The sequence below is a fragment of the Oncorhynchus nerka genome, linkage group LG22, assembly GCF_034236695.1.
Source record: "Oncorhynchus nerka isolate Pitt River linkage group LG22, Oner_Uvic_2.0, whole genome shotgun sequence".
Classification (NCBI taxonomy): Eukaryota; Metazoa; Chordata; class Actinopteri; order Salmoniformes; family Salmonidae; genus Oncorhynchus; species Oncorhynchus nerka.
In genome coordinates this window covers 91210244-91225117 of record NC_088417.1, presented here as the reverse complement: position 1 = coordinate 91225117, position 14874 = coordinate 91210244, and positions in this window count along the sequence as shown.

Below are 14874 nucleotides of genomic sequence, written 5' to 3'. Positions count from 1 at the left end.
CAGAGCCCAGGAACAGAGCCCAGGAACAGAGCCCAGGAACAGAGAGAACAAAGCCCTGGAACAGAGGTACAGAGCCCAGGAACAGAGCCCAGGTTCAGAGCCCAGGTTCAGAGCCCGGGAACAGAGCCCCGGAACAGAGCCCCGGAACAGAGCCCGGAACAGAGCCCAGGTTCAGAGCCCCGGAACAGAGCCCAGGAACAGAGCCCAGGTTCAGAGCCCGGAACAGAGCCCAGAACAGAGCCAGGTAGAGAGCCCAGGTTCAGAGCCCAGGAACAGAACCCAGGTTCAGAGCCCCGGAACAGAGCCCAGGAACAGAGCCCAGGAACAGAGCCCAGGTACAGAGCCCAGGAACAAGCCCCGGAACAGAGCCCAGGAACAGAGCCCAGGTTCAGAGCCCCGGAACAGATCCCCGGAACAGAGCCCAGGAACAGAGCTCAGGTACAGAGCCCAGGTTCAGAGCCCAGGAACAGAGCCCCGGAACAGAGTTCAGAGCCCAAGAACAGAGCCCAGAACAGAGCTCAGGTAGAGAGCCCAGGTTCAGAGCCCAGGAACAGAACCCAGGTTCAGAGCCCCGGAACAGAGCCCAGGAACAGAGCCCAGGTTCAGAGCCCAGGTTCAGAGCCCCGGAACAGATCCCCGGAACAGAGCCCAGGAACAGAGCCCAGGTTCAGAGCCCCGGAACAGATCCCCGGAACAGAGCCCCGGAACAGAGCCCCGAACAGAGCCCCGGAACAGAGCCCAACAGAGCCCAGGTTCAGAGCCCAGGAACAGAGCCCAGGAACAGAGCCCAGGAACAGAGCCCGGAACAGAGCCCAGGAACAGAGCCCAGGAACAGAGCCCAGGTTCAGAGCCCCGAACAGATCCCCGGAACAGAACCCAGGTTCAGAGCCCAAGAACAGAGCCCAGAACAGAGCTCAGGTAGAGAGCCCAGGTTCAGAGCCCAGGAACAGAACCCAGGTACAGAGCACAGGAACAGAGCCCAGGAACAGAGCCCAGGTACAGAGCCCAGGAACAGAGCCCAGGTTCAGAGCCCCGGAACAGAGCCCAGGAACAGAGCCCAGGTTCAGAGCCCAGGTTCAGAGCCCCGGAACAGATCCCCGGAACAGAGCCCAGGAACAGAGCCCAGGTTCAGAGCCCAGGTTCAGAGCCCGGAACAGATCCCGGAACAGAGCCCAGGAACAGAGCTCAGGAACAGAGCCCAGGTTCAGAGCCCCGAACAGATCCCGGAACAGAACCCAGGTTCAGAGCCCAAGAACAGAGCCCAGAACAGAGCTCAACAGAGCCCAGGTTCAGAGCCCAGGAACAGATCCCAGGAACAGAACCCAGGTTCAGAGCCCAGAACAGAGCCCAGGAACAGAGCCAGGTACAGAGCCCAGGTTCAGAGCCCAGGAACAGAGCCCAGGTTCAGAGCCCCGGAACAGAGCCCAGGAACAGAGCCCAGGTTCAGAGCCCAGGTTCAGAGCCCCGGAACAGATCCCCGGAACAGAGCCCAGGAACAGAGCCCAGGTTCAGAGCCCCGGAACAGATCCCCGGAACAGAGGAACAGAGCCCAGGAACAGAGCCCAGGAACAGAGCCCAGGTTCAGAGCCCAGGTTCAGAGCCCCGGAACAGAGCCCCGGAACAGAGCCCCGGAACAGAGCCCGGAACAGAGCCCAGGAACAGAGCCCAGGAACAGAGCCCAGGTTCAGAGCCCCGAACAGATCCCGGAACAGAACCCAGGTTCAGAGCCCAAGAACAGAGCCCAGAACAGAGCTCAGGTAGAGAGCCCAGGTTCAGAGCCCAGAACAGAACCCAGGTACAGAGCACAGGTTCAGAGCCCAGGAACAGAGCCTAGGAACAGAGCCCAGGAACAGAGCCCAGGTTCAGAGCCCAGGAACAGAGCCCAGGAACAGAGCCCAGGAACAGAGCCCAGGTTCAGAGCCCCGGAACAGATCCCCGGAACAGAGCCCAGGAACAGAGCCCAGGTTCAGAGCCCAGGAACAGATCCCAGGAACAGAGCCCGGAACAGAGCCCAGGTTCAGAGCCCAGGTTCAGAGCCCAGGAACAGAGCCCCGGAACAGAGCCCGGAACAGAGCCCCAGAACAGACCCAGGTTCAGAGCCCCGGAACAGAGCCCAGGAACAGAGCCCAGGTTCAGAGCCCAGGTTCAGAGCCCCGGAACAGATCCCGGAACAGAGCCCAGGAACAGAGCCCAGGTTCAGAGCCCCGGAACAGATCCCAGGAACAGAGCCCCGGAACAGAGCCCCGGAACAGAGCCCAGGAACAGAGCCCAGGTTCAGAGCCCAGGTTCAGAGCCCAGGAACAGAGCCCGGAACAGAGCCCCGGAACAGAGCCCCGGAACAGAGCCCAGGAACAGAGCCCAGGAACAGAGCCCAGGTTCAGAGCCCCAGGAACAGATCCCCGGAACAGAACCCAGGTTCAGAGCCCAAGAACAGAGCCCAGAACAGAGCTCAACAGAGCCCAGGTTCAGAGCCCAGGAACAGAACCCAGGAACAGAGCACAGGTTCAGAGCCCCAGGCCTAGGTACAGAGCCCAGGAACAGAGCCCAGGTTCAGAGCCCCGGAACAGAGCCCAGGAACAGAGCCCAGGTTCAGAGCCCAGGTTCAGAGCCCCAGGAACAGATCCCCAGAACAGAGCCCAGGAACAGAGCCCAGGTTCAGAGCCCAGGAACAGATCCCAGGAACAGAGCCCAGGAACAGAGCCCGGAACAGAGCCCAGGTTCAGAGCCCAGAACAGAGCCCCGGAACAGAGCCCCGGAACAGAGCCCCGGAACAGATCCCCGGAGCAGAGCCCAGGTTAAGAGCCCCGGAAAACAGATCCCCGGAACAGATCCCCGGAACAGAGCCCAGGAACAGAGCCCAGGTTCAGAGCCCGGGAAGAGAGCCCAGGTAGAGAGCCGAGGAACAGAGCCCCGGAACAGAGCTCAGGTAGAGAGCCCAGGTTCAGAGCCCAGGAACAGAACCCAGGTACAGAGCCCAGGTACAGTGCCCAGGAACAGAGCCCAGGTAGAGAGCCTAGGAACAGAGCCCCAGAACAGAGCTCAGGTAGAGAGCGCAGGTTCAGAGCCCAGGAACAGAGCCCAGGTTCAGAGCCCAGGATCAGAGCCCCGGAAAACAGATCCCCGGAACAGAGCCCAGGTTCAGAGCCCAGCTTCAGAGCCCCGGAACAGAGCCCAGGAACAGAGCCCAGGTTCAGAGCCCAGGTACAGAGCCCAGGAACAAAGCCCCGGAACAGAGCCCAGGTTCAGAGCCCAGGTTCAGAGCCCAGAACAGCCCAGGAACAGAGCCCAGGAACAGAGCTCAGGTACAGAGCCCAGGTACAGAGCCCAGGAACAGAGCCCAGGTACAGAGCCCAGGAACAGAGCCCAGGTACAGAGCCCAGGAACAAAGCCCTGGAACAGAGCTCAGGTACAGAGCCCAGGTTCAGGGCCCAGGATCAGAGCCCAGGTTCAGAGCACCGGGACAGAGCCCCGGAACAAAGCCCCGGAACAGATCCCCGGAACAGAGCCCAGGTTCAGAGCCCCGGAACAGAGCCCAGGAACAGAGCCCAGGTTCAGAGCACCGGAACAGAGCCCAGGAACAGAGCCCAGGTTCAGAGCCCAGGTTCAGAGCCCAGGAACAGAGCCCAGGTTCAGAGCCCCGGAACAGATCCCCGGAACAGAACCCAGGTTCAGAGCCCAAGAACAGAGCCCAGAACAGAGCTCAGGTAGAGAGCCCAGGTTCAGAGCCCAGGAACAGAACCCAGGTTCAGAGCCCCGGAACAGAGCCCAGGAACAGAGCCCAGGAACAGAGCCCAGGTACAGAGCCCAGGAACAAAGCCCCGGAACAGAGCCCAGGTTCAGAGCCCAGGTTCAGAGCCCCGGAACAGATCCCCGGAACAGAGCCCAGGAACAGAGCTCAGGTACAGAGCCCAGGTTCAGAGCCCCGGAACAGATCCCCGGAACAGAACCCAGGTTCAGAGCCCAAGAACAGAGCCCAGAACAGAGCTCAGGTAGAGAGCCCAGGTTCAGAGCCCAGGAACAGAACCCAGGTTCAGAGCCCCGGAACAGAGCCCAGGAACAGAGCCCAGGTTCAGAGCCCAGGTTCAGAGCCCCGGAACAGATCCCCGGAACAGAGCCCAGGAACAGAGCCCAGGTTCAGAGCCCCGGAACAGATCCCGGAACAGAGCCCCGGAACAGAGCCCCGGAACAGAGCCCGGAACAGAGCCCAGGTTCAGAGCCCAGGTTCAGAGCCCCGGAACAGAGCCAGGAACAGAGAACAGAGCCCCGGAACAGAGCCCAGGAACAGAGCCCAGGAACAGAGCCCAGGTTCAGAGCCCCGGAACAGATCCCCGGAACAGAACCCAGGTTCAGAGCCCAAGAACAGAGCCCAGAACAGAGCTCAGGTAGAGAGCCCAGGTTCAGAGCCCAGGAACAGAACCCAGGTACAGAGCACAGGTTCAGAGCCCAGGAACAGAGCCTAGGTACAGAGCCCAGGAACAGAGCCCAGGTTCAGAGCCCCGGAACAGAGCCCAGGAACAGAGCCCAGGTTCAGAGCCCAGGTTCAGAGCCCCGGAACAGATCCCCGGAACAGAGCCCAGGAACAGAGCCCAGGTTCAGAGCCCCGGAACAGATCCCAGGAACAGAGCCCCGGAACAGAGCCCCGGAACAGAGCCCAGGTTCAGAGCCCAGGTTCAGAGCCCCGGAACAGAGCCCCGGAACAGAGCCCCGGAACAGAGCCCCAGAACAGAACCCAGGTTCAGAGCCCCGGAACAGAGCCCAGGAACAGAGCCCAGGTTCAGAGCCCAGGTTCAGAGCCCCGGAACAGATCCCCGGAACAGAGCCCAGGAACAGAGCCCAGGTTCAGAGCCCCGGAACAGATCCCCGGAACAGAGCCCCGGAACAGAGCCCCGGAACAGAGCCCAGGAACAGAGCCCAGGTTCAGAGCCCAGGTTCAGAGCCCCGGAACAGAGCCCCGGAACAGAGCCCGGAACAGAGCCCGGAACAGAGCCCAGGAACAGAGCCCAGGAACAGAGCCCAGGTTCAGAGCCCCGGAACAGATCCCCGGAACAGAACCCAGGTTCAGAGCCCAAGAACAGAGCCCAGAACAGAGCTCAGGTAGAGAGCCCAGGTTCAGAGCCCAGGAACAGAACCCAGGTACAGAGCACAGGTTCAGAGCCCAGGAACAGAGCCTAGGTACAGAGCCCAGGAACAGAGCCCAGGTTCAGAGCCCAGGAACAGAGCCCAGGAACAGAGCCCAGGTTCAGAGCCCAGGTTCAGAGCCCCGAACAGATCCCAGGAACAGAGCCCAGGAACAGAGCCCAGGTTCAGAGCCCAGGAACAGATCCCAGGAACAGAGCCCAGGAACAGAGCCCGGAACAGAGCCCAGGTTCAGAGCCCAGGTTCAGAGCCCCAGGAACAGAGCCCCGGAACAGAGCCCCGGAACAGAGCCCAGGAACAGAGCCCAGGTTCAGAGCCCCGGAACAGAGCCCAGGAACAGAGCCCAGGTTCAGAGCCCAGGTTCAGAGCCCCGGAACAGATCCCCGGAACAGAGCCCAGGAACAGAGCCCAGGTTCAGAGCCCCGGAACAGATCCCCGGAACAGAGCCCCGGAACAGAGCCGGAACAGAGCCCCGGAACAGAGCCCAGGTTCAGAGCCCAGGTTCAGAGCCCGGAACAGAGCCCCGGAACAGAGCCCGGAACAGAGCCCGGAACAGAGCCCAGGAACAGAGCCCAGGAACAGAGCCCAGGTTCAGAGCCCCGGAACAGAGCCCCGGAACAGAACCCAGGTTCAGAGCCCAAGAACAGAGCCCAGAACAGAGCTCAGGTAGAGAGCCCAGGTTCAGAGCCCAGGAACAGAACCCAGGTACAGAGCCAGGTTCAGAGCCCAGGAACAGAGCCTAGGTACAGAGCCCAGGAACAGAGCCCAGGTTCAGAGCCCCGGAACAGAGCCCAGGAACAGAGCCCAGGTTCAGAGCCCAGGTTCAGAGCCCGGAACAGATCCCCGGAACAGAGCCCAGGAACAGAGCCCAGGTTCAGAGCCCAGGAACAGATCCCAGGAACAGAGCCCCGGAACAGAGCCAGGAACAGAGCCCAGGTTCAGAGCCCAGGTTCAGAGAACAGAGCCCGGAACAGAGCCCAGGAACAGAGCCCAGAACAGAACCCAGGTTCAGAGCCCCGGAACAGAGCCCAGGAACAGAGCCCAGGTTCAGAGCCCAGGTTCAGAGCCCGGGAACAGATCCCCGGAACAGAGCCCAGGAACAGAGCCCAGGTTCAGAGAACAGATCCCCGGAACAGAGCCCCGGAACAGAGCCCGGAACAGAGCCCAGGAACAGAGCCCAGGTTCAGAGCCCAGGTTCAGAGCCCGGAACAGAGCCCCCCGGAACAGAGCCCCGGAACAGAGCCCAGGAACAGAGCCCAGGAACAGAGCCCAGGTTCAGAGCCCCGGAACAGATCCCCGGAACAGAACCCAGGTTCAGAGCCCAGGAACAGAGCCCAGAACAGAGCTCAGGTAGAGAGCCCAGGTTCAGAGCCCAGGAACAGAACCCAGGTACAGAGCACAGGTTCAGAGCCCAGGAACAGAGCCTAGGTACAGAGCCCAGGAACAGAGCCCAGGTTCAGAGCCCCGGAACAGAGCCCAGGAACAGAGCCCAGGTTCAGAGCCCAGGGAACAGATCCCGGGAACAGAGCCCAGGAACAGAGCCCAGGTTCAGAGCCCCGGAACAGATCCCCAGGAACAGAGCCCCGAACAGAGCCCCGGAACAGAGCCCAGGTTCAGAGCCCAGGTTCAGAGCCCGGAACAGAGCCCGGAACAGAACAGAGCCCCAGAACAGAGCCCCGGAACAGAGCCCAGGAACAGAGCCCCGGAACAGAGCCCAGGAACAGAGCCCAGGAACAGAGCCCAGGTTCAGAGCCCAACAGTCCCCGGAGCAGAGCCCAGGTTAAGAGCCCGGAAAACAGATCCCGGAACAGGGAACAGAGCCCAGGAACAGAGCCCAGGTTCAGAGCCCGGGAAGAGAGCCCAGGTAGAGAGCCGAGAACAGAGCCCAGGAACAGAGCTCAGGAGCAGAGAGCCCAGGTTCAGAGCCCAGGAACAGAACCCAGGTACAGAGCCCAGGTACAGTGCCCAGGAACAGAGCCCAGGTAGAGAGCCCAGGAACAGAGCCCCAGAACAGAGCCAGAGAGAGCGCAGGTTCAGAGCCCAGGAACAGAGCCCAGGTTCAGAGCCCAGGATCAGAGCCCAGGAAAACAGATCCCCGGAACAGAGCCCAGGTTCAGAGCCCAGGCTTCAGAGCCCAGGTTCAGAGCCCAGGAACAGATCCCCGGAACAGAGCCCAGGAACAGAGCCCAGAGCCCAACAGAGCCCAGGAACAGAGCCCAGGTACAGAGCCCAGGAACAGAGCCCAGGTTCAGAGCCGAGGAACAGAGCCCCGGAACAGAGCTCAGGTTCAGAGCCCAGGTTCAGAGCCCAGGAACAGAACCCAGGTACAGAGCCCAGGTACAGCCCAGGAACAGAGCCCAGGTTCAGAGCCTAGGAACAGAGCCCCAGAACAGAGCTCAGGGAGACAGTTCAGAGGCCAGGAACAGAACCCAACAGAGCCCAGGAACAGAGCCCGGAACAGAGCCCAGGTTCAGAGCCCAGGTTCAGAGCCCCGGAACAGATCCCCGGAACAGAGCCAGGAACAGAGCTCAGGAACAGAGCCCAGGTACAGAGCCCAGGAACAGAGCCCAGGTTCAGAGCCCAGGAACAGAGCCCAGGAACAGAGCCCAGGAACAAAGCCCTGGAACAGAGCCCAGGAACAGAGCCCAGGTTCAGGGCCCAGGATCAGAGCCCCAGGTTCAGAGCCCGGGAACAGAGCCCAGGAACAGAGCCCCGAACAGAGCCCTGGAACAGAGAACAGATCCCCGGAACAGAGCCCAGGTTCAGAGCCCCGGAACAGAGCCCAGGAACAGAGCCCAGGTTCAGAGCCCAAGAACAGAGCCCAGGAACAGAGCCCAGGTTCAGAGCCCAGGTTCAGAGCCCAGGAACAGAGCCCAGGTTCAGAGGAACAGATCCCCGGAACAGAACCCAGGTTCAGAGCCCAAGAACAGAGCCCAGAACAGAGCTCAGGTAGAGAGCCCAGGTTCAAGCCCAGAGCCCAGGTTCAGAGCCCCGGAACAGAGCCCAGGAACAGAGCCCAGGAACAGAGAGGTACAGAGCCCAGGAACAGAGCCGGAACAGAGCCCAGGTTCAGAGCCCAGGTTCAGAGCCCCGGAACAGATCCCCGGAACAGAGCCCAGGAACAGAGCTCAGGTACAGAGCCCAGGTTCAGAGCCCCGGAACAGATCCCCGGAACAGAACCCAGGTTCAGAGCCCAAGAACAGAGCCCAGAACAGAGCTCAGGTAGAGAGCCCAGGTTCAGAGCCCAGGAACAGAACCCAGGTTCAGAGCCCCGGAACAGAGCCCAGGAACAGAGCCCAGGTTCAGAGCCCAGGTTCAGAGCCCCGGAACAGATCCCCGGAACAGAGCCCAGGAACAGAGCCCAGGTTCAGAGCCCCGGAACAGATCCCCGGAACAGAGCCCCGGAACAGAGCCCCGGAACAGAGCCCCGGAACAGAGCCCAGGTTCAGAGCCCAGGTTCAGAGCCCCGGAACAGAGCCCCGGAACAGAGCCCCGGAACAGAGCCCCGGAACAGAGCCCAGGAACAGAGCCCAGGAACAGAGCCCAGGTTCAGAGCCCCGGAACAGATCCCCGGAACAGAACCCAGGTTCAGAGCCCAAGAACAGAGCCCAGAACAGAGCTCAGGTAGAGAGCCCAGGTTCAGAGCCCAGGAACAGAACCCAGGTACAGAGCACAGGTTCAGAGCCCAGGAACAGAGCCTAGGTACAGAGCCCAGGAACAGAGCCCAGGTTCAGAGCCCCGGAACAGAGCCCAGGAACAGAGCCCAGGTTCAGAGCCCAGGTTCAGAGCCCCGGAACAGATCCCCGGAACAGAGCCCAGGAACAGAGCCCAGGTTCAGAGCCCCGGAACAGATCCCAGGAACAGAGCCCCGGAACAGAGCCCCGGAACAGAGCCCAGGTTCAGAGCCCAGGTTCAGAGCCCCGGAACAGAGCCCCGGAACAGAGCCCCGGAACAGAGCCCCAGAACAGAACCCAGGTTCAGAGCCCCGGAACAGAGCCCAGGAACAGAGCCCAGGTTCAGAGCCCAGGTTCAGAGCCCCGGAACAGATCCCCGGAACAGAGCCCAGGAACAGAGCCCAGGTTCAGAGCCCCGGAACAGATCCCCGGAACAGAGCCCCGGAACAGAGCCCCGGAACAGAGCCCCGGAACAGAGCCCAGGTTCAGAGCCCAGGTTCAGAGCCCCGGAACAGAGCCCCGGAACAGAGCCCCGGAACAGAGCCCCGGAACAGAGCCCAGGAACAGAGCCCAGGAACAGAGCCCAGGTTCAGAGCCCCGGAACAGATCCCCGGAACAGAACCCAGGTTCAGAGCCCAAGAACAGAGCCCAGAACAGAGCTCAGGTAGAGAGCCCAGGTTCAGAGCCCAGGAACAGAACCCAGGTACAGAGCACAGGTTCAGAGCCCAGGAACAGAGCCTAGGTACAGAGCCCAGGAACAGAGCCCAGGTTCAGAGCCCCGGAACAGAGCCCAGGAACAGAGCCCAGGTTCAGAGCCCAGGTTCAGAGCCCCGGAACAGATCCCCGGAACAGAGCCCAGGAACAGAGCCCAGGTTCAGAGCCCCGGAACAGATCCCAGGAACAGAGCCCCGGAACAGAGCCCCGGAACAGAGCCCAGGTTCAGAGCCCAGGTTCAGAGCCCCGGAACAGAGCCCCGGAACAGAGCCCCGGAACAGAGCCCCAGAACAGAGCCCCGGAACAGAGCCCAGGAACAGAGCCCCGGAACAGAGCCCAGGAACAGAGCCCAGGAACAGAGCCCAGGTTCAGAGCCCCGGAACAGATCCCCGGAGCAGAGCCCAGGTTAAGAGCCCCGGAAAACAGATCCCCGGAACAGATCCCCGGAACAGAGCCCAGGAACAGAGCCCAGGTTCAGAGCCCGGGAAGAGAGCCCAGGTAGAGAGCCGAGGAACAGAGCCCCGGAACAGAGCTCAGGTAGAGAGCCCAGGTTCAGAGCCCAGGAACAGAACCCAGGTACAGAGCCCAGGTACAGTGCCCAGGAACAGAGCCCAGGTAGAGAGCCTAGGAACAGAGCCCCAGAACAGAGCTCAGGTAGAGAGCGCAGGTTCAGAGCCCAGGAACAGAGCCCAGGTTCAGAGCCCAGGATCAGAGCCCCGGAAAACAGATCCCCGGAACAGAGCCCAGGTTCAGAGCCCAGCTTCAGAGCCCAGGTTCAGAGCCCAGGAACAGATCCCCGAAACAGAGCCCAGGAACAGAGCTCAGGTACAGAGCCCAGGTACAGAGCCCAGGAACAGAGCCCAGGTACAGAGCCCGGGAAGAGAGCCCAGGTAGAGAGCCGAGGAACAGAGCCCCGGAACAGAGCTCAGGTAGAGAGCCCAGGTTCAGAGCCCAGGAAAGAACCCAGGTACAGAGCCCAGGTACAGTGCCCAGGAACAGAGCCCAGGTAGAGAGCCTAGGAACAGAGCCCCAGAACAGAGCTCAGGTAGAGAGCCCAGGTTCAGAGGCCAGGAACAGAACCCAGGTACAGAGCCCAGGAACAAAGCCCCGGAACAGAGCTCAGGTACAGAGCCCAGGTTCAGAGCCCAGGTTCAGAGCCCAGGATCAGAGCCCCGGAACAGATCCCCGGAACAGAACCCAGGTTCAGAGCCCAAGAACAGAGCCCAGAACAGAGCTCAGGTTCAGAGCCCAGGAACAGAACCCAGGTACAGAGCACAGGTTCAGAGCCCAGGAACAGAGCCTAGGTACAGAGCCCAGGAACAGAGCCCAGGTTCAGAGCCCCGGAACAGAGCCCAGGAACAGAGCCCAGGTTCAGAGCCCCGGAGCAGATCCCCAGAACAGAGCCCAGGTTCAGAGCCCAGGTTCAGAGCCCCGGAACAGAGCCCCGGAACAGAAACCAGGAACAGAGCCCCGGAACAGAGCCCTGGAACAGAGCCCAGGAACAGAGCTCCGGAACAGAGCTCAGGTACAGAGCCCAGGTTCAGAGCCCAGGTTCAGAGCCCTGGAACAGAGCCCCGGAACAGAGCCCAGGAACAGAGCCCAGGTTCAGAGCCCCGGAACAGAGCCCCGGAACAGAGCCTTGGAACAGAGCCCCGGAACAGAGCCCAGGTTCAGAGCCCAGGTTCAGAGCCCCGGAACAGAACCCCGGAACAAAGCCCCAGAACAGAGCCCTGGAACAGAGCCCAGGAACTGAGCTCCGGAACAGAGCTCAGGTACAGAGCCCAGGTTCAGAGCCCAGGTTCAGAGCCCAGGTTCAGAGCCCAGGTTCAGAGCCCCGGAACAGAGCCCCGGAACAGAGCCCCGGAACAGAGCCCCAGAACAGAGCCCAGGAACAGAGCCCCGGAACAGAGCCCTGGAACAGAGCCCTGTAACAGAGCTCAGGTACAGAGCCCCGGAACAGAGCCCCGGAACAGAGCCCAGGAACAGAGCCCAGGTTCAGAGCCGAGGAACAGAGCCCCTAAACAGAGCCCAGGTTCAGAGCCCGGGAACAGAGCCCAGGAAGAGAGCCCAGGTTCAGTGCCCAGGAAGAGAGCCCAGGAACAGAGCCCAGGTACAAAGCCCAGGGACAAAGCACCGGAACAGAGCTCAGGTACAGAGCCCAGGTTCAGAGGCCAGGAACAGAGCCAAAGAACAGAGCTCAGGTACAGAGCCCAGGTTCAGAGCCGAGGAACAGAGCCCAGGTACAGTGCCCAGGTACAGAGCCCAGGTAGAGAGCCCAGGAACAGAGCCCCAGAACAGAGCTCAGGTACAGAGCCCAGGTTCAGAGCCGAGGAACAGAACCCAGGTACAGAGCCCAGGAACAAAGCCCCGGAACAGATCCCCGGAACAGAGCCCCGGAACAGAGCCCAGGTTCAGAGCCCAGGTTCAGAGCCCCGGAACAGAGCCCCGGAACAAAGCCCCGGAACAGAGCCCTGGAACAGAGCTCCGGAACAGAGCTCGGGTACAGAGCCCAGGTTCAGAGCCCAGGTTCAGAGCCCAGGTTCAGAGCCCCGGAACAGAGCCCCGGAACAGAGCCCCGGAACAGAGCCCTGGAACAGAGCCCAGGAACAGAGCTCCGGAACAGAGCTCAGGTACAGAGCCCAGGTTCAGAGCCCAGGAACAGAGCCCAGGTAGAGAGCCAAGGAACAGAGCCCCAGAACAGAGCTCAGGTACAGAGCACAGGTTCAGAGCCCAGGATCAGAGCATGGGTATAGAGCCCAGGAACAGAGCCCCGGAACAGAGCCCCAGAACAGAGCCCCGGAACAGAGCCCAGGAACAGAGCCCCGGAACAGAGCCCTGGAACAGAGCCCAGGAACAGAGCTCCGGAACAGAGCTCAGGTACAGAGCCCAGGAACAGAGCCCAGGTAGAGAGCCAAGGAACAGAGCCCCAGAACAGAGCTCAGGTACAGAGCACAGGTTCAGAGCCCAGGATCAGAGCCTGGGTATAGAGCCCAGGAACAGAGCCCAGGTACAGTGCCCAGGAACAGAGCACAGGTAGAGAGCCCAGGAACAGTGTCCCAGAACAGAGCTCAGGTACAGAGCCCAGGTTCAGAGCCGAGGAACAGAACCCAGGTACAGAGCCCAGGAACAAAGCCCCGGAACAGAGCCCAGGTAGAGAGACCAGGAACAGAGCCCAGGAACAGAGCCCAGGTTCAGAGCCCATGAACAGAGCCTAGATACAGAGCCCAGGAACAGAGCCCAGGTACAGTGCCCAGGAACAGAGCCCAAGAACAGAGCCCTGTAACAGAGCTCAGGTACAGAGCCCCGGAACAGAGCCCCGGAACAGAGCCCAGGAACAGAGCCCAGGTTCAGAGCCGAGGAACCGAGCCCCTGAACAGAGCCCAGGTTCAGAGCCCGGGAACAGAGCCCAGGAAGAGAGCCCAGGTTCAGTGCCCAGGAACAGAGCCCAGGTAGAGAGCCCAGGCACAGAGCCCCGCAACAGAGCCCAGGAACAGAGCCCAGGTACAAAGCCCAGGAACAAAGCCCCGGAACAGAGCTCAGGTACAGAGCCCAGGTTCAGAGCCGAGGAACAGAACCCAGGTACAGAGCCCAGGAACAAAGCCCCGGAACAGAGCTCAGGTACAGAGCCCAGGTTCAGAGCCCAGGAACAGAGCCACAGAACAGAGCTCAGGTACAGAGCCCAGGTTCAGAGCCGAGGAACAGAGCCCAGGTACAGTGCCCAGGAACAGAGCCCAGGTAGAGAGCCCAGGAACAGAGCCCCAGAACAGAGCTCAGGTACAGGGCCCAGGTTCAGAGCCGAGGAACAGAGCCCAGGTTCAGAGCCCAGGTAGAGAGCCCAGGAACAGAGCCCCAGAACAGAGCTCAGGTACAGAGCATAGGTTAAGAGCCCAGGAACAGAGCCCAGGTAGAGAGCTCAGGTTCAGAGCCCAGGAACAGAGCCCCGGTACAGAGCTCAGTTATCGAGCCCTGGATCAGAGCTCAGGTGCAGAGCCTAGGAACAGAGCCAGGAACAGAGGAAAGAGGAATAGAGGAAAGGATAGAGGGATAGAGGAGAGGAAAGAAGGATAGAGGAGAGGAAAGAGGGATAGAGGAGAGGAAAGAAGGATAGAGAGGAAAGAAGGATAGAGGAGAGGAAAGAGGACGACTTGTCTGTCCCACCAACAGCCCAAAATGATTTCACCAAAAAGACTTGGAACCCCTTTTCACAATTGTCCCTACATTGTCCCCCTCCTCGCCCTTTCCTCCTCCTACCCCAGCCCCCTTCCCTCTCCTCCACAGCTGCCCCTACCTCTCCTCTCCTCTGACTCTGCGTTGTGGATGAAAGGCCCATCAAAAGTATCACTGGCCGCATTTACAAGTGAATGAAGCCTGATAATGGAGCAGTTAGGGGGAGAATGGGCCGAGGCCCGGGAAGACTCAGGAACCCAGGAACAGTGTCCCAGAACAGAGCTCAGGTACAGAGCCCAGGTTCAGAGCCGAGGAACAGAACCCAGGTACAGAGCCCAGGAACAAAGCCCCGGAACAGAGCCCAGGTAGAGAGACCAGGAACAGAGCCCAGGAACAGAGCCCAGGTTCAGAGCCCATGAACAGAGCCTAGATACAGAGCCCAGGAACAGAGCCCAGGTACAGTGCCCAGGAACAGAGCCCAAGAACAGAGCCCTGTAACAGAGCTCAGGTACAGAGCCCCGGAACAGAGCCCCGGAACAGAGCCCAGGAACAGAGCCCAGGTTCAGAGCCGAGGAACCGAGCCCCTGAACAGAGCCCAGGTTCAGAGCCCGGGAACAGAGCCCAGGAAGAGAGCCCAGGTTCAGTGCCCAGGAACAGAGCCCAGGTAGAGAGCCCAGGCACAGAGCCCCGCAACAGAGCCCAGGAACAGAGCCCAGGTACAAAGCCCAGGAACAAAGCCCCGGAACAGAGCTCAGGTACAGAGCCCAGGTTCAGAGCCGAGGAACAGAACCCAGGTACAGAGCCCAGGAACAAAGCCCCGGAACAGAGCTCAGGTACAGAGCCCAGGTTCAGAGCCCAGGAACAGAGCCACAGAACAGAGCTCAGGTACAGAGCCCAGGTTCAGAGCCGGAACAGAGCCCAGGTACAGTGCCCAGGAACAGAGCCCAGGTAGAGAGCCCAGGAACAGAGCCCCAGAACAGAGCTCAGGTACAGGGCCCAGGTTCAGAGCCGAGGAACAGAGCCCAGGTTCAGAGCCCAGGTAGAGAGCCCAGGAACAGAGCCCCAGAACAGAGCTCAGGTACAGAGCATAGGTTAAGAGCCCAGGAACAGAGCCCAGGTAGAGAGCTCAGGTTCAGAGCCCAGGAACAGAGCCCCGGTACAGAGCTCAGTTATCGAGCCCTGG